General features: G+C 61.1%; 1 protein-coding gene across 4 annotated transcripts in view; it reads right to left on the bottom strand.

Annotated features, from left to right (window-relative positions):
* The window catches only part of BRD3 (bromodomain containing 3), a 38,282-nt gene extending 23,358 nt beyond the window's left edge, over positions 1 to 14,924 (bottom strand). Inside the window, exon 1 of one of the 4 annotated variants that reach the window (XM_033238635.1) lies at positions 14,905 to 14,924. The gene's annotated coding sequence lies outside the window, so the exon portion shown is untranslated. Of the gene's footprint in view, positions 1 to 71; positions 1,227 to 14,363; positions 14,511 to 14,904 lie in introns of those variants that run through there. The other 3 variants (XM_033238637.1, XM_033238633.1, XM_033238634.1) reach the window with 3 other exon arrangements.
* Between the last annotated feature and the right edge of the window lie 1,835 nt (positions 14,925 to 16,759).

The raw sequence follows: 16,759 nt of genomic DNA, 5'->3' as shown, positions 1-16,759 counted from the left end.
AACTCTCCCAGCTGTGGCAGGCTCCAGAGGGCACCTGTCGAGCCCCAGCAGGGCCTGCTCCACTCACTCACCCCCGCTGCCCAGCCACCCAGGTGAGCGGCTGACGGGAGAGCTGTTCAAGCCAAGCGCCACCAGCTCAGGACGACTCTCCAACCACTGCTCTCAGGCCAGGAGGGAAGGCCTGGGCGGCGGAGGGAGCTCAGGCACACGCCATTTGCTCCCAGGTGGGGGCTTGGGGCACAGGCTGGGAGGCAGGTGTGTCAAGGGACTCAGCCACTGGCAGCCTTCTGCCCACCAACCAACCACTCGTGGGGGCCGACTAGTTGCTACTGGGCTCTGACAGCTTGGCTATGACAATGTTCTGAAGAGTGACCCATGAGTGGACAGCCACAATGTGGGCCCAACACAGCCACGGGAAGTGGGGCCAGCACAACACAGACGTTTGCAGACCCAAACACGGGGCGGGGAGGTGGCACCCCCAAGTGAGGCCAAGCAGTGAGGTTCTACCGTAACCAGGAGAACAAGCCAAGGTTTGTGATGGCAGCGTGGTTGTGACCCGGCCTGACTCTCGGCCAATCAGAGAGGTGGGAGCAGCAGCTCAGACCCTGCCGACCTCTGCACCCCAGCTGACCACAGGGAGCTCTGCACATGCAAGATGCTGGGGCTTCCCTGGCCCCGAGTGGCTGGCCACAGGCAGGGCTGGCAGGAAGAGGCCACCGCCACCCTGCCTGTCCCAGGAGGGCACAAACAGTCGGGAGCGCCCACAGGATCGCTGCAGAGTGCAGAATGCATGCAGGCCTCCAACCACGGCCAGGGCCCTGCGGTGTGGCCCCGGGTCTACCTGTAAAGGTGTGGGGCAGACGTGAGGAGCTCTAACCCGGCGCCTGGGACTTCCAACTTCAGCCTCGTACCTTGCTGCCATTTGGGCCTTTCCCGCGCTCGTATAACTGACAGACAGGTCAGGGCTGCAGGCTCCCCTCGGAGCACAGGCAGCAGCTCTGCTGTGGGAGGAGCCGGCTCCAGCCCCAGAACCAGCCACTTGTAGATGCTCAGGGTAGACAGTCAAGACTAGGAAAGTTTGCGAGCTAGCTGACATCTGGTTGATCTCCTGAAATCTGCCCCGGTTGGCAATTACATCCCAGCAATGGGCAAATGCTGCAAACCAGGAGCCCCTCTCCAAGCTGGATGTTCGATGTTGTCAGCACCCTGCATGGCAACCTCACTTCCTCCCACCCCACCCCAGAGTGGAAAGGGCTTCAAAGCTACACGCAACGCAGCTCACCCACCAAGCATGCCTGCACGAGAGAACGTGTCTCAACTCCAGGGGCGCCCACCTGTGCCAAGGTCTCATCCAGGGAAGCCCCTCATACCCAACCTCTTCGACGCCCTCCTGGGGTGAGCGGGTGCCTCCATGCCCCTCCATCTCACCAAGCCGCTGCTCACAGCCCCAGGCTGCAACCCTGGTGGGGAGGGCAGCTGCGCCGGTTTCTGTGTCTTCACCCCAGACACAGAGCTGCTGTGCTGGGCACAAACCTGGGGTCCCCCAAACGCCTCTCTTCCTGCTGCCCCAGGCCAGAGGGTGGCGGCACTGCCCCTTGCCACCACCACTTGCTACGATTTTCATGAAGCCCTCCCAGCAGGGTTCCCTGCTCTGCCCTGCAAGGACCGCCTAGCCCGTACCGCAGGGTGATCCTGTTAAAACCAAGTCAGATCAAGTCACTGGTCTGCTCAAAACCTCCCAGGCGCTCCATGTGACTCAGAGTGAAAGTGAGTCCAGCCCCACCCTGGCTGGTGGGGCCTGGGACGACCCAGAGTCCTGAGACCTGTGTCCTGTCTCCTGTGACTTGCGGCCCTCCCTCAATGTCTGGACAGCAGCAGGCTCCTGCCCTTCCAAGGTCTCCAGGTACCTCCCAGAACACCCTTTCTGCTGGGCCCCAGGCAGCACAGATGCTGGGGCCAGCCACACGACCTAGTCCTTCCACTTCCCCACGAGGCTCCTGACGCTGGAGGAGTCAGGCACAGAGAGAGCTCACGCCAGTGACGGGCACCAAGCACCACACGCAGCTCCGCTGAGACTGCCGGGCAGCACCGACAGAAGTCCCAGGCTGTGCCGCTGCCGCCTCCCAGGGCCCACATGCCGGCTCCCAGGTGTCCGTTATGGGGAAATTCCCAGTACCCACTGCTGCTGCACAGGCCCAGGAGCCAGGAAATGGGGCTGACACTGACCTTTGGGGGTGTGGGAGTGGTCATGGGACAAAGGAAGGCTCCCAGGCTGCAGGCCAGCTTCCTCCAAGCATGAGGATAGACGGTCACAGCTCAGCGTGGGGGCCTGCTTCTGCCGCCGTCGGGACACAACGCCTGGCCAGATGAGGCCCTTCAAGCCACCCACTTCCAGCCACCCGCCTACTGTTCCAAACCAGAGGCTGAGTAGGAGCCCAGCTCCGGCCATGGACACCGGAGTGCAGGCCTCGTCCTGGGTGGGGAAGGCAGCCCCGCCCAGCCATGGACTGTGAGCTTGAGCAAGGCAGAGGGAGGAGCGCCCTGGGCTCTGGTTGGCACAAGCCCACCAGCCACGGCAGAGCCGCCCAGGCCCAGCCCAGGAGCCCTTCTGGTACTGCCAGGGAAATCCCAGCCAATGTGGTTAAAGCTCTAGGGCTGCGCCTGGTGCCAGCATGCGCTCACTGAATGCCAGTGGTCACTACAGGCCCTGAGGGTGCAGTTCGCCTTCAGCTCTGCTACCTGGCAGAAACACACCGACCCCAACAAGACCTGGAAGGCTGAGGGGTGCAGTGTAAAAAGCCCCTGGCACACACTGGCAGGTGACTGCCCCACCCCCGGTGGCGAGGTATGGTGACCTCACGTCTCCTCTCCTGGAACACAAACCCTGCCCTCTGAGACACCTACCCCACACACACTCAGATTTTTACAAAATCTTGAGGACAACACAATGCCATGATAAGTGGCCCTGCCTCCCCAAGAAGCCCTCAGCACAGAAGTGGAGCCCCCAGGCAGCCTGGCACCAGCCAGTGGGAGGGACAGGGAGGGAGGGCAGCCAGAGGGCAAAGGGGTGGCATCCCCTTCAAGCCCTCTCCACTACCAGGTACCAAGACGCACCACCTGGTAAGGACCACGCCGTGCAAGACGAGACCGGAAGACGAGTCAGGTGAGAGCCCAGGGCGACCCTTCCCTGTGGGAGAGTGTGCGACTCTCAGAGTCCTCGGGGGAGGGACGGCTGAGACGGGCTCAGTGCCTCAGGTCCCCGTCCACAGCACATTCACCCCACATCATCCCCTCTGGGGCTGAAGGCCACTCCCGTCTGCAGACGCCTCCCCTCCAAGTGCAGTGGGTGGACAGACAAAAACCTCAGCCAGCGCCTGGCTCTGCCACCCTCAGTGTCTCAACTGTCCAGAGAAGATGAAGAAACCAGAAGGCCTCTGTGCGAGGGAGCCCCACACAGACGCTGGAAAGAACCAGGGCGACCTGCAGACCACCTTGAAAGACCTCCCTTAGGGCGGCGGAAACGAGACGAGGCAAACAGCTTCCCGACCAGAGCCCAGGCACCTTCCATGTCTGTGCAAGCAGCTCGGGGCCCCACCCCGAGATGTGAAAGGCAACTGAGGTTTCCACACAGAGATTACAATGAAACAGACACCGGCCAGGCCAGCTGAAAATCACTGATGGACGAAGGTACAAATCGACGTGGAGGTTCCAACAAGAGAACGACGGTGGTGGGATCACCCTACCCCAGCCTCTGAGCACCCCAGAGGACGCACAAGCAGGACAGCCAGGTGCTTTCACACCATGCTCACCCCACCTCTGCCCTCTGGCCCAGACGTCGGTGGCTCCTCTGCGGGGTGAGGTGGGGTGGGAGCAGACAGTGGAGGGAACACCACAACCAGCACAGGTGGTCGGCCAGGGCCACAAACCCTTCAGCTCACTGATGCCGAGACCCCCGCAATCCCCACAACAAACCTGCAAGGTCAGAATGATTGTGCACATGTACAGACGACTAAGCTGAGGCCCCTTCCTCCTTCACCTCCGGAGTGCCACCTGAGCGCAGGCGCTTTGGGACACGAAGCACTCAGCAGTGGGCAGTAGAGGCACAGCCTAGGATCAAGACCCTGGGCTTCCTATCCCAGGCTCCTCAGCCTGCAGGCGGCCACACAGCAAGAGGACCCCGGGCAATTGAAGAACGAGGCGCTCCTGCTCCCCCCAACCCCAACGGCCAGCAAGGACACAAAGGCAGCCCAGGGCAGGACCAGCCACCAGCCACAAGGCCCCTCCAGAACCCAAGGTTCAGTGGAGACTCCGAAAGGGCTGACTGCAGGGCCCCCACGGGGTCCGCACACCAGACACAGAGGCCATGCAGAAAGGCAGTAGGGGGCCACTATGGGGTCCGCACACCAGACACAGAGGCCCTGCAAGGGAGGCATGGAGCGCCCGGGTGTCGGCACACCAGGATCCACAGCCCGGCTCTCCACCCCCGGCTGACCTCGCTGTGAAGTTAAGAGACGGTTTGTGCTGAGAGCTCAGTAAGGCCGTCATCTGCCGAGTACTTCCCACCACAGCCCATGGGCAGCCATGAGAGTCATGCCCCCCACAGGCCACAGCTTCACTCATGCAAGGACATTCTGGGGGCTGGGACGTCCTAGCCAGTGGCTAGCACTGGGTGTGACCATGGGCCCCCTTGGCCGGGGAGAAAAGGAGGTGTCCCTAGATCCCAAGTCACCCGGGGCCGCAGCAAAGGGAGGAGGACCTTGCATCACTCCAGGGTGCCACGTGGACGAACAGAGGTGTAACACTGGGAGCGTGGCTGGCAGTGTTGGACATTCAGAACACATCTGCCCAAAACAAACATGGCCTTTACTTCTCCCAGCTCCCAGAAACAAAGTAAACAGAAGGATCACGTCTGGACGCCAGGGACCAGCCCCTCACTGTTACAGCCCTATCGCCCTATCCCCCCAGGCCGGAGTCTGACCACTCCGTGTCACCTGCCTCTACTCCTGTCGTGACTGTCAACTTTCTGGATTTCAGAAAGTCAAACCCGCAAGGGGAGCCTTTCCTCAGGGGGTGGAGGTGTCTCTCCTACCCGCACCCCTACCCCAGGGTCTGAGATGACATCACAAATCAAACCCGGTCTTCTGCAGAGAGACACAGGTTCAAACTCTGGGCAGCCTTGCATCAGCTGTAAAGGGTCCAGTCCCTTGCTCAGCCCACTGTGTCACCAAGAGGGAGGGTGGGCGGGTGGCCAAAGAGGGCTCCGTTTTACAGTCCAGGAAGGGGTGGTCTGGGCCCCACGGCTGGTGTAGGCAGTGGCACTGGATGTGAAGCAAAGCTGGGCACTGGTGGCTGTGCCTTGGGCTGCTGTGCTGGCAGAGCCTGCTGGAGGAGTCAAGGGGCACTGATTCAACACTGGCTGTATTTCTGGAACCAGAGTTAGTACCGAGGGTGCGGTGGCATGGTGGTTATAACCTTTCAAAAGTCCTCATCTTTCAGGGATTTGGACTGAAAGTTCTACGAATTAAACGTGTCTGGAATGTGCTTCCTAATATGAGGGGTGAAAATGAGTGGGGTCTGGAAGAAACGCGCCAGCCCAGAGCTGCTCCTGCCCGCAGAAGCTTCTCAGAGGGAAGAGGGCGCACCTCCCTTCTCCCCAGGCCCCCAGGACCCCGTTCCTCCACACACACACTGCATGCTGTGTCCTCACAGCAACTGTGGGATCCAGGGTTCTGCCTTGTACCCACTCTCCACCTTCATGGGATGGGGAAGAAGCTGAGGAGCCACCTGTGAGGAAGTGGGGCAGGGTGGGGCCGATGGACTCAGGTGGAGTGACTTGGAGGAAGGCAGCAGTGCCAGAGACCCCTGTGCCTTAAAGTCTAGACACACGAAACCTTCGTGTTGCTATCCCTCCTTCAGCCCTCGTACCTGCCCTGCGGGAATGTGCAGCAGAAGGGGGTGTGGTCTCCTGGGGGAAAACCCTTGCTCCTCTTCTCGGGAAGCGGCCGGCGGTGGGGGGGGGCGGTTGGCCAAGCCAGGGCTCACAGGGACCCTGGACACTGGCGGGGCCGGAAGCCAGTGTGCTGGAATGTGAACCTGAAGGGTCTGTGAGCATGTATGGGGGCTCAACCAGGCCTGCTAGCTAAAGGGTGGGAGACAGGGCAGGAGAACTAATTTCACCACTCAGTCCTCCTGTGGTGAGGGGCTCCCACACAGCCTGCTGGCAGCTGCTTCGTTCTGAGGGGCTCTTTGCTGTGTGAGCAAGGCCCCCTCAGGAAGGCAGCCCGGCCATTATTAGCTGCCTGTCACAGCAGCAGCCTCATCCTCAGCAAACGCACTCCATCCCTGGGACCGTGGCAGGAAAGCTGTGGGTCCTTTGGGGACAGGCCTGGGGAGCCAGATGTGCTATTGCTGCTCTCCCCAGGGCGCCACAGGACAGGGATGGAGCTCCATCTCCCAGAGGAGGAGGCGGAGGCTCAGAGATCCTCCCTGGGGCCCACCTCCCCGGGTCTCCCACTCAGCTGCCCACAAAGCCCATGCTATAGAGCCCACAGGCACTGCCTGCCGGGCCCAGCAGACACAGAGGCAGAGACCACCCTTGCCAGTCGGGTGAAAGTCGGAGTGAGCAGGCAGCCTGCCTTAGACACAAGAGGATCTGAAACTGCCCAGAGAGGAAACTCAGACAAACCACAAAAGTCCTCGAACGCCGAGCAAAAAACTCAGCAGTGAGTGGGTCTGGTGAGATCCTCAAGGACCCAGGCCATGCACAGTGGCTCAGGCCTGTGACCCGAGCACCTTGGGAGGGGCAGGAGGATCCCCTGAAGCCAGGAGTTCAAGACCAGCCTGGGCAACATAGTAAGTCTCTGATTCTATGAAAATTTTAAAAAATTAGCCAGGCCTGGTGGTGCACCTAGAATCCCAGCTACTCAGGAGGCTGAGGTTGGGAGGATCACTTGAGCCTGGGAGCTTGAGGACACAGTCAGCTGTGATCGCACTGCTGCACTCTAGCCTGGATGTCAGAGCAATCCCCTGACACACACACACACACACACACACACACACACACGATCTGGAATGCCACGGAGATTTCCAAGGTAGCCAGTACACACACACACACACACACACACACACACACACACACACGCACGCACGCACGATCTGGAATGCCATGGAGATTTCCAAGGTAGCCACCAGGGAGGGCAGTGGCCAGCCTCCCCAAACACTGACTAGCCCCCTCCCTGGGTCCCACTCATGCCCTATCCAGGAGGGGCTCTGTGCTGGATATGGAAGGGATGTTGGTGAAGTGGCCCGAGTCCTACCTATCCTCACCATTGCTGTATGGCCCCAGGCAGGCACACCTCTGGCCCAGAAGCTGTGGGTGCTCCCCTGAACCCCTCCCAAGGTCCCTGGACTCCACCTTCCTCTCCATAGGGCGCAGGAGGACCTGAATGAAAAGCAGAAATTCAGCCCCTTTTAGGCTGACCCAGCCCAGAATTTATCAGAAAAGATGCTGAGTCCTGGACCGTTTCAGGGCTGTGGACAAATGGGGAAGGAATGGGAATCTGTAAAGTTGCCACCAAAGAAAATACCCAGAAAAGCCGGCAGCGACCTCCCTGACCCCTCCCGCCGTTCCACGGCCCTCCTGGGGAGCAGGGACCTAGAGGCAGGAGCAGACACACCACCTGGCCAGCACAGCAGCACAGCCTTCAGGCACTCCACAGACGGAGGACAGAGAGGTGCCGTCCCCAATGACATACCCTGGGGCAGACCAGCCAAGGGGCAGCGGCTGGACCATGGGGGCATCTCCAGCCTGGTTTGGCCCCAGAACACAAAGCCCTTATTTGGGGTCCAGGAAGGAGGAATCCCAGCTTTCAGCAAACAGGCAGGGCTGGAAGGACGGCCTGCCAAGGCCAGTCCAGCTATAACATGGGTCGGGAGGAGCGGAGGCAGGGAGGGACAGGCTACACAGTTCTGCAGGGGCTCAGCCGGGCCTGCCAGCTAAAGGGTGGGAGACAGGAGCACCAGAACCAGGGGTGGGGGTGCTGGAGGAAACGAAGGGAGGCTTTTCCAAGGGGTTCCCCATTCCCCAGGGGTCTCCAGCCCTGGGATTTCCATAGCCCTGGGCCTCTGTACCCTGAGGGTCCCCATGTCCCTGACTGGGTGGCCCCCACTGCGGCACTCCAGCCCGTCTCCTGGACTCTGTCCTGCATCAGTGGGGGTCAGATGAGCACCATCTTCCATAGGTGGAGGGGACGCTCAGAGGTTAAGGGGCAGAAGGTCACCCAGGCAGAGAAGGCCAGAGCCAGCTTGAACAAAGCTGGACATCCACGCCAGACTCACCGCCAGCACCCCACAGCCCCAGAATTCTCGGGATAATGCTGGGAGTGGTGCTGTGATTGCCTGTGGCAGAGGGAGCTGAGGCTGTGAGAAGGGACCCCAGCCTGCCGCCCCCACACCCGAAACTAACCCGGCCAACCGAGCACCTGTCCCCAGGCGGCCAGAGGGGCCTCCTCCCTGGCCCACGTGGTGACCAGCGGCCACCCTGGGGCCACCCTCCAGGACTCGGGAAACTGGATCTGTCCGGGCAGGGCTGCCTTCAGTGACAGACGGAGCCAACTGCTTCCTTCTGTGGAGCCAGGGGAGAAGTCGGGGGTTGGGGGCCCCCTGTCGCCCTGGAGGAGCCCTGGGGAGGGCAGCTGGGCATCATGGGCCCCACCCGAGCAGGCACGGCCAGTCCTGGCGCCTACTCCTCAGGGGACTCTGCCCGGTGCCGTGAGCCCCCCATGCACAGCACACTTGCTCTCCCACAGCTGCCTGGCCGCCTGTCTACAGACCCAGCCCTGTCCCCGGGTGCTTCAGCGGACTGGTGGAGCTGTCCTGGGGCATGGCCCCAGACGCACTGGGCAGGTTGCAGCTGCCAGTACCGCCTCTCCCGTGACTATCCCCTGTACCCCACAGTTCTCCCCATTCTGCACCCCCCAGTGCCTTCCAGACCTAAGACCTCATACGCCTCCTGCTTTCTGAACCCAGGGCCTGTGCTTCTCCATGGCCCCACGGCCCTGGGAGAATGGCCTCTCAGAAGGTTTCCCTTCCTGCCATGACGCCCCACAGCCTTCTAGCCACACCCTATCACCTCTTCCAAGCTCTGTCCCCACCCGCCTCTCTACCCCTGTGGGACCCTCCTCTGCACACAGTGGGAACGAGGAAGCCAGCCCCATAGACACGGGTTGGGCCCTCCCAACCCCAGGCCACTGCCACGTAGTCAGGGTCTCCCACAGGGCTGGGAATGGCAGGAGAGCCACGACTCAGCCAGGGGACTCTCTTCAGAGGGGCAGTGAGTGAGGACAGCACCTGGCCCTTTACAGGGAAGGGGACACCGTGCTCTCAGAGGGACACAGCCTCAGGGTCAGGCCCTGGAACTCCGCCGACCGTGCACTTCCTAAAACAAAGCTGCGGTGGGCCCACCCAGCACCCATGTCTGCTCCATCTCCTCTCGGCCGGCCTGCCGAGAACCAAACTCACAAAACACCCCGGCCAAGGAGTCAAGCCTGGCCTTACCGCTCTCCCACCCAGCCATGCCAAGTCAGGACAAGGGGCCAGCAGGGCCACAGCTAGACCATCCCCTTGGTTATCTCGTCCATGTTCTCTGCCCGCCCCCAACCACAAACACGGAGGACTGCAGGGCGCCCCCAGGTCTGTTGCAGGGACAGACCGGAGGCAGAGCTAAGAGCAGAGCGTGGGCGTGCAGCACACCTGTCTGTGAGTCCACAACCCACAGAGCCACTGTGCTTGACCCTTGTCTCCTACCCAGCCCCTGGCACCAGCAAGGGCCTGGTCAGCGCACCCAGGGCTCCGTCCTGTGGTGTGGGCAGATGGGGGCGGGTGGCACCGTGGACCCGCAGGCTCACACAGGTGCCCCTTTGCACATTTTGCTCCCTGTAGGATTGTCAGGCCAGGGCTGCAGGGACGAATGCCACAGGGAGGGCATCCCCTCAGCCGCTTATGGCAGATTCTTCTTCCTTCTGCCACATGACAGGTTATAGCTACAACACTCAACACTCCTGCAGGGGCCAGGCACCCCACACAGATGTATCTGTGCCTCATCTCGGTCAGTGCTCACACAGAGGCTAAGGACGTCCCGCCCCCGAGCCCACAGCTCCCAGGTACCGACTCGGAGCCCCAGGTCCTCATAGGTGCACCGAGGGCACTCCCTCTGCCCCAGACTCCAGGCCCAACCAGCAGCCGCCTCTGCAGATCACACCTGAGTCCACCGGGTGCTCTGGGAAATGCTGCAGCTGGTTAACAAGCCACACTCAGAAAGACCCAGCCGGCAACTTCTGAACATCACCGCACCCTCAGCAGGACACTTTTCCAAGTGGCTGGAGTTGTCCCCACGACACTTCATTAACTTCTGACGAACTCAGTATCTTGGGGGCCTGCAGCAAGGAGGGGGGCGGGGGCATGTTCCAAGCCCCGTCTTCCCAACACAAGGCTCCGAAGGCCCCACGAGGAGGCAGCCTGTGAACTGACTCTCAGGGAACAGCCACAGGCTGGTGCCAGATGCAGACAGCCAACAGCACAGACACAACAGGGTCCGAGCCTCCAATCACACGCACAGGTCCTGTCTCCACTGGGAGCTCAATCAGCAGTGGCCAGAAGACTCACAATTTAAACCATCAACAGGTGAATGGCCCAAAATGTGACACTTTCTCTTTAAAAGAGCTCTCGGGCATGGTGGCTCACACCTATAATCTCAGCACTTCGGGAGGCTCAGATGGGTGGATCACCTGAGGTCAGGAGTTCAAGACCAGCATGGCCAACATGGCGAAACTCCATCTTTACCAAAAAATAAAAATAAAAATAGCCAGGCGTGGTGGCAGGCACCTGCAACCCCAGCTACTTGGGAGGCTGAGGCAAGGAGAATTGCTTGAACCCAGGAGGTGGAGGTTGCAGTGAGGGGAAATCATGCCATGACACACCAGCCTGGGCAACAGAATGAGACTCTGTCTCAAATAAATAAATAAATGAGCTCTTAAGGATCGTGGCCGAGCATGGTGGCTCATGCTTGTAATCCCAGCACTTCAGGAGGCTGAGGCGGGTGGGTCAATTACGGCCAGAAGTTTGAGACCAGCCTGGCCAACATGGTGAAACTCTATTTCTACTAAAAATACAAACAAACAAATAAGCAAGCCCTCAAGCATCTCAGATGGCAGGAGTCCAGGAACCGGAGCAGGGAGGCCCAGGCACAGGGGCCCATGATTTCACAGAATGGAGAGGCAAAGAAAGCCCTATGCTCCACCACCAGCTGGGCACCTCTACAAGGTGGCAGTACCAACAAAAACACAGGAGCAACGCCATTCTTGGCAAATGCTGACCCAAATGCACCTGGCGCCCCATCATGCTTTGCCACCTGTACATCTCTTCTGCTCCAACAAGGGGGCGGAGCCACAGGGGTCAGGAAGGCCCCAGGCAGACCAACTAGTTCCAAAACCTTCTTATGGCAAGAAGCCTTGCATTCTGCCTTGATTCATCCAGCTACCTTTTAGCTTCAACCAGACACTGGCTTTGTGGTATAAGGGACCTGCCGGCCAGGCGCGGTAGCTCATGCCTATAATCCCAGCACTTTGGGAGGCCAAGGCAGGTGGATCACGAGGTAAGGAGCTTGAGACCAGTCTGGCCAACATAGTGAAACCCCGTCTCTACTAAAAATACAAAAAAAATAGCGGTGCATGGTGGCAGACGCCTGTAATCCCAGCTGCTTGGGAGGCTGAAGGAGGAGAACCACTAGAACCCGAGAGGTGGGGGTTGCAGTGAACTGAGATGGTGCCACTGCACTCCAGCCTGGGTGACAATGCGAGACTCCATCTCAAGGGGGAAAAAAAAAAAAAAAAGGAACCTGCCCTAGGACAGGAACCCCGTCAGGTCAGTTATACCTTGATGATTGGGTCAAGGAAGCAGGAGGAGGATCCTCTGACCAACTGCTTTAACTGCTTTGAAAACCAAGAGACCTGCAGCATGACTTCAGGCAAGCCCCCACCTCCCAGGCAGCAACGCCGGGAAAGGTAGACCCCGGCTCCCCACACCCCGCCCCATTACCGGAGAACTGGGCGGACGAGCGGCTGAACAGACACAGCACAGCTGTTGGTTTTGTGCCAATCACCCCACTTGGGAAACCCCGAGCCACCATGCCTCAGAGAAAGTGGTGGCACTTCCTGGTGGCACCAGGAATGGGACGAGGCCATCACCGCCCGCCTGGTGCACAGGGCTCCTGCGGCTGGCACCTCCAGAGCCTGGAGGAAGAGGGCAGAGGAAGGGACCGCAGGCTGCATGCAGCAGGCCTGGCTGCTCCGCTTCGCACACCCCCACTTTCACTTTCTGGGTATGACTACTCCAGAGTGTAGGGCACGGAGTGTTTGCAAGTCCCGTCCTTCATTCAAAGCTCACTCACTTCCGACGCAGGCGCGAGTTGTCAAAGGAAAGTAATTACTCTGCTTTCTAAAAACAAAACAAAAATAAAAACGGGAGTGACTGCCCACCCGGAGAAAGCTTTTGAAATCCCTCCTCCCCGGATGTCCCAGAGGCAGGGCTCAGGCTGGAGCTCCTCCCACAGTCTTTCCAGGCACCCGGTGCCCTGCTGGGGCACTGGGCCTCCGAGGCTACCGGGAAGGTCAGAAAGAAACGCCCCTCGCTCGCTTGCAGCCTGTCCCGTCACAGCGAGTGCCTTATCTTTCCTGATCAGTAACCACCAGCACACATCAAGGCCTCAACAGAGAAAACGGCAAACACAGACTTTTATTTGCAAATGAGAGGCTGCATCAGGGTGGCCAGGGAAGGACCCCGGAGGGAGGTGTCCCTAACCCCTGAGGCCAGCCCCTTGCGGGATTTAGACCTTCCTTAGACCCCGCTGGAAGCCAGTAACAAACTACTTTCCCCAGAAAAATGCCACACAACTTTGCATAGATTTCAGAATCTCCCCGGGGCCACTGCATGGACCCAGAAAAAAAACCTCCATTTTAAAGGAAAGAGTAAGGGGAAAAGCCTACAAAAGAGGAGGGAAAAAGAAAATTCTTTTCCTCTTCTGTTTCTTCTCACAGGGGAGGGCGGGGGAGGGCAGGACACGCGAAGCTGTCTCTTGCAGTTCCAGTCCAATTACTCTGCCCACCAATGCACTACAGTCTCCCCTCCTGGTTAACTTTTGTAGACAATGGCCAAGTTTAATGTAAGGGAGAGAAACCCCAGCTATATATTTCTGAGCAGAAAGCTTTCAACCAAAATTAAGGATCGCAACCACTCAAGCACTGGGTCCAATGGAGGAACTCACACGATGGACGCCGGGTCCCTGCCCCCGGTGGGTCTCGGCGGGCCGAGTTCTGGGACGCCCGCCCTCGAGGGAAAGGAGGCCGCGCGAAGCCCCCATCCCGGCCCTGCCCCCATACGAGCAACCGGTGGAATGAGACTTCCCGCACGCCCCAGCTTTATTCACAGGGAGCCCACCAGGGCCATGTGGGTGTACAAGGTTCGGGGTGCGCATTTCTCCCCGGATGGGCTTGTATCACGTTGTCACTCCGGCGGCCCCCAAAAGTGGAAAGGAGGGGAAGCGCCCCCGACCCTCCCGCTCCAACTCGCCCTCGCCCGGATTAAGCTATTTTCAGGCTGATTTCAAAACGGGAACTGGGTCTCCCCCTGGTTTGGGTGCAATAATCCGACAACTCAGGAGGGCTCAAAGTCAGCTCTGGGCCCGTAACTCTGGGAGGAGGCCGCGCAGAGCCCAGGCCCGAGCCCAGCCTTGCCCCCCGCCCCGGCAGCGGCGCGCGGCGACGGTCCCCAGGCGCGGGCCCCAGCAACGGCTCTGGAGAGAAGCCGGCGGGACAGGCGCGGGGAAAGTGGCGCCGCGGAGCGCACGGCCGCAGGCCGGGGCCGCCGCGCGCACCTTCCCCCTCCGCGTCCTCCCTGGGTTCCCCCCTTCGAAAGATGGCGGGCGGAGGAAAGGGGGAAAAAAATCCCTTCCGTGAGGGAGGGCGCGCGGAGGCCGGGCTGGCGCGGGGCGCGCGGGCCGCGCCAACTCCGGGCTGCGCGCCCCGGCCGCAGCGACGCCCCCGAGTCCGGGACGGAGGCGGCCAGGCGGGAGCGGGCGGAGGGGAGCGGAGTCCGCGCCGCCGCCGCCGCTACCGCCGCCGCGACCCCGGGCGGCCGCCGCGCTTTGTTGCATCGTGGCCGCGCACAAAGGCGGCGGCAGCGGCGGCCCCGGGCTCCCGGTTCCCCCGGACGCGCCGGCGGCCTGCGCGGGGCGCTCGGGCCGCGCTGCCCGGCCCGACCCGCCGCCGCCCGCCGCCCCGCGCGCGCAAGGAAGCAAGAGAAAGGCGTACTTGGCCTCGCGGCTCCGGCGGCCGTCCCCTCCCGGCCCGCGCGGCCGGCTCCTCTTTGGCTCGCCGGCCCCGGCAGCATAATAGACGCGCCGGAGCCGAGCAGGGCTCATGCGCTACGCCGCGGCGCCTGGCGGGAGTCGTAGTCCGCGGCCGGGCCCGCGCCGGGGCCGCCCAGGGGAGGCCGCAGAGCGCGGACTACATGTCCCGGCCCCGCCGGCGCCGCGCCCCGCCCCGCGCGCCCCCGCCCGCCCCGCCGACCCGGCCGAGAGCGGGCCTGGCCCGGGGGGCGCGCGGGGGCGGGGCCCGACCCCCGCCCGGCAGGGCAGCAACGCTGGGACCCCGTGGGCCGTTCCCCGCCCGGGCCCGCGCGGCTCTCCCCACCCGGTGTCGGGGACGGCGCCTGGCGGCGGATTTTCCGGTACCCCAGGACGGCGTGGAAGAAGCGGGAATGCAGCCAGCACCGCGGCCCCCGCCCGGACACCCCGGGGCCCACGAGAGCCACCCTCGAACCCCGGCCGCGCACGGGCGGGGCGGCGCGCACCTGCCGGGAGCCCGTGTTTGTAAACAAACCGCGCGCCTAATTAGCCTGACGGGAGCGCGCCCGCGGGGCGGGGGGGGCGGGGCGTCGGCGCGCGCGGGCAGGTCGGCCCCGCCCGGGGAGGAGCCGCGCTCAGCCGCGCCCTCTGTGTCCCCATCTCCCCCACCCCTGACTTGCTGGGGCTCGGGCGCCCAAGTTCGCTGTGGCTGGAGAGGGCGCCAAGTCCCCAGAGCTGGCGAAGAGTTAGGGGTGTTCCCAGCTCGGGCTGGGGACATTCTCGCCCCAAGCCTCAGTTTCCCCATCTGCCCAGTGAGGGGCAGCAACTAGATACCAGGTTTCCAAGCTGAGATTCTGGGAGAGGGCCACCCCTGGCCCTTTTTCTGTATCTTGAGAGGTTCAGCCCGTGGACACGTTTTGCATCTTGTTTTGGGTGATGACCACTTGGGTTTACACATAAATCAATTTCGTTTGTTTGTTTGAGAAGTAGTTTCGCTCTTGTCACCCAGGCTGGAGTGCTGTAGTGCAGTGGCTCGATCTCGGCTCACTGCAACGTCCACCTCCCGGGTCCAAGCGATTCTCTTGGCTCAGCCTCCCGAGTAGCTGAGATTACAGGCACCCGCCACCATGCCCGGCTAATTTTTATATTTTTTAGTAGAAACGGGGTTTCACCGTGTTGGCCAGGCTGGTCTCAAACTCCTGACCTCAGATGATCCGCCCACCTCGCCCTTCCAAAGTGCTGGGATTACAAGCGTGAGCCACTGCACCAGGCCACATAAATCAATTTTAATCCAGCTGTAACTTAAGGTGGTTACATGTTGTGTATATTGACCCCAATAAAAAAGTCAAAAACAAAACAAGGTTCCTCGGTGCCTGCTGAACCTGCCAACTGCAAGGTCGACTTTCTTTGTGTGGGCTGCACCAACCCCAAGCTCCTGGGGTCCCCAGGTGTATTCCAAGTTGAGCAGCAGCTCCACTGCCTGGAATGCACACATCTATGCAATATTCACAAGGTGAGTGCCAGCATAGAGACAATTCAACCCCATGCACACCCAGAAGGCAGGTGTTCTGTTCCAGGCTGACAGGTGAAACAGGCTCAGTGAGGCAAAGGGTCCTGCCCAAGGTCATGAAGCCAATTTGCAGGAGGGCTGAGACCCCAAAGCCCTGGGGTCTTAGGATGAGTTTGCAGGAGAAGCCAGCACCTTTCCCAGCCCTGCCCCTCTGTTTCTGCTGGGAGCCCAGGACCTTCTTACACTCCAGGGCAAGACTCTAGGACAAGGTTCCAGCCGTGCCTTTGTAGTTGGCAAAATGGACAAAGTGCAGTCCTCAGGCACAGGAAGGTTGGGGAGGGGGAGTATGGGAGGTGAAGATCTGCAGGCAGGTCCCTTAGAACTACCATCCTGGTTGTGTCCCCAAAGCCCCAGTGTAGTTCCTCAAACTACAGGCTTCTGTGTTAGCCACCTTGGAGGCTGCAACCCATTCTTGCTGTCTGCATCTCATCTCCTTGGGTATCTTGAGCACCCTGGCCACCAGGATGGCCACCTCACCACCTACACAGACCCCACTGCACTCCTTCCGAGGCCAGAACAAAAAGCCTTTCCACCTGGTCTTGACCTCAAGGAGCCCAGGTGCATGCACACAGCAGGCTGCCCTGACCAGCCAATGTGTCTGAGGCTGCTGACCAAATGCCCCCAACCCTGATGGTCCTCCCACTGCCCTAAGATGACCCCCAGGAGTATGGCAGGAACCCAGGCCCTCCCTGGGCACTGGCTCAGATGGAAGAACCAAGATCCCCTTCTTCTTTCCCTTCCCACTGCCCACCCACTCATGAGTGGCCCGGATGGTTCCATGGAGCCAACTT

Source organism: Trachypithecus francoisi, unplaced genomic scaffold (assembly GCF_009764315.1).
Source record: "Trachypithecus francoisi isolate TF-2019V2 unplaced genomic scaffold, Tfra_2.0 Lachesis_group16, whole genome shotgun sequence".
NCBI classification, from domain to species: domain Eukaryota; kingdom Metazoa; phylum Chordata; class Mammalia; order Primates; family Cercopithecidae; genus Trachypithecus; species Trachypithecus francoisi.
Note: the sequence above shows the minus strand (reverse complement) of the source record. Positions and strands in the feature narration are given on the sequence as shown.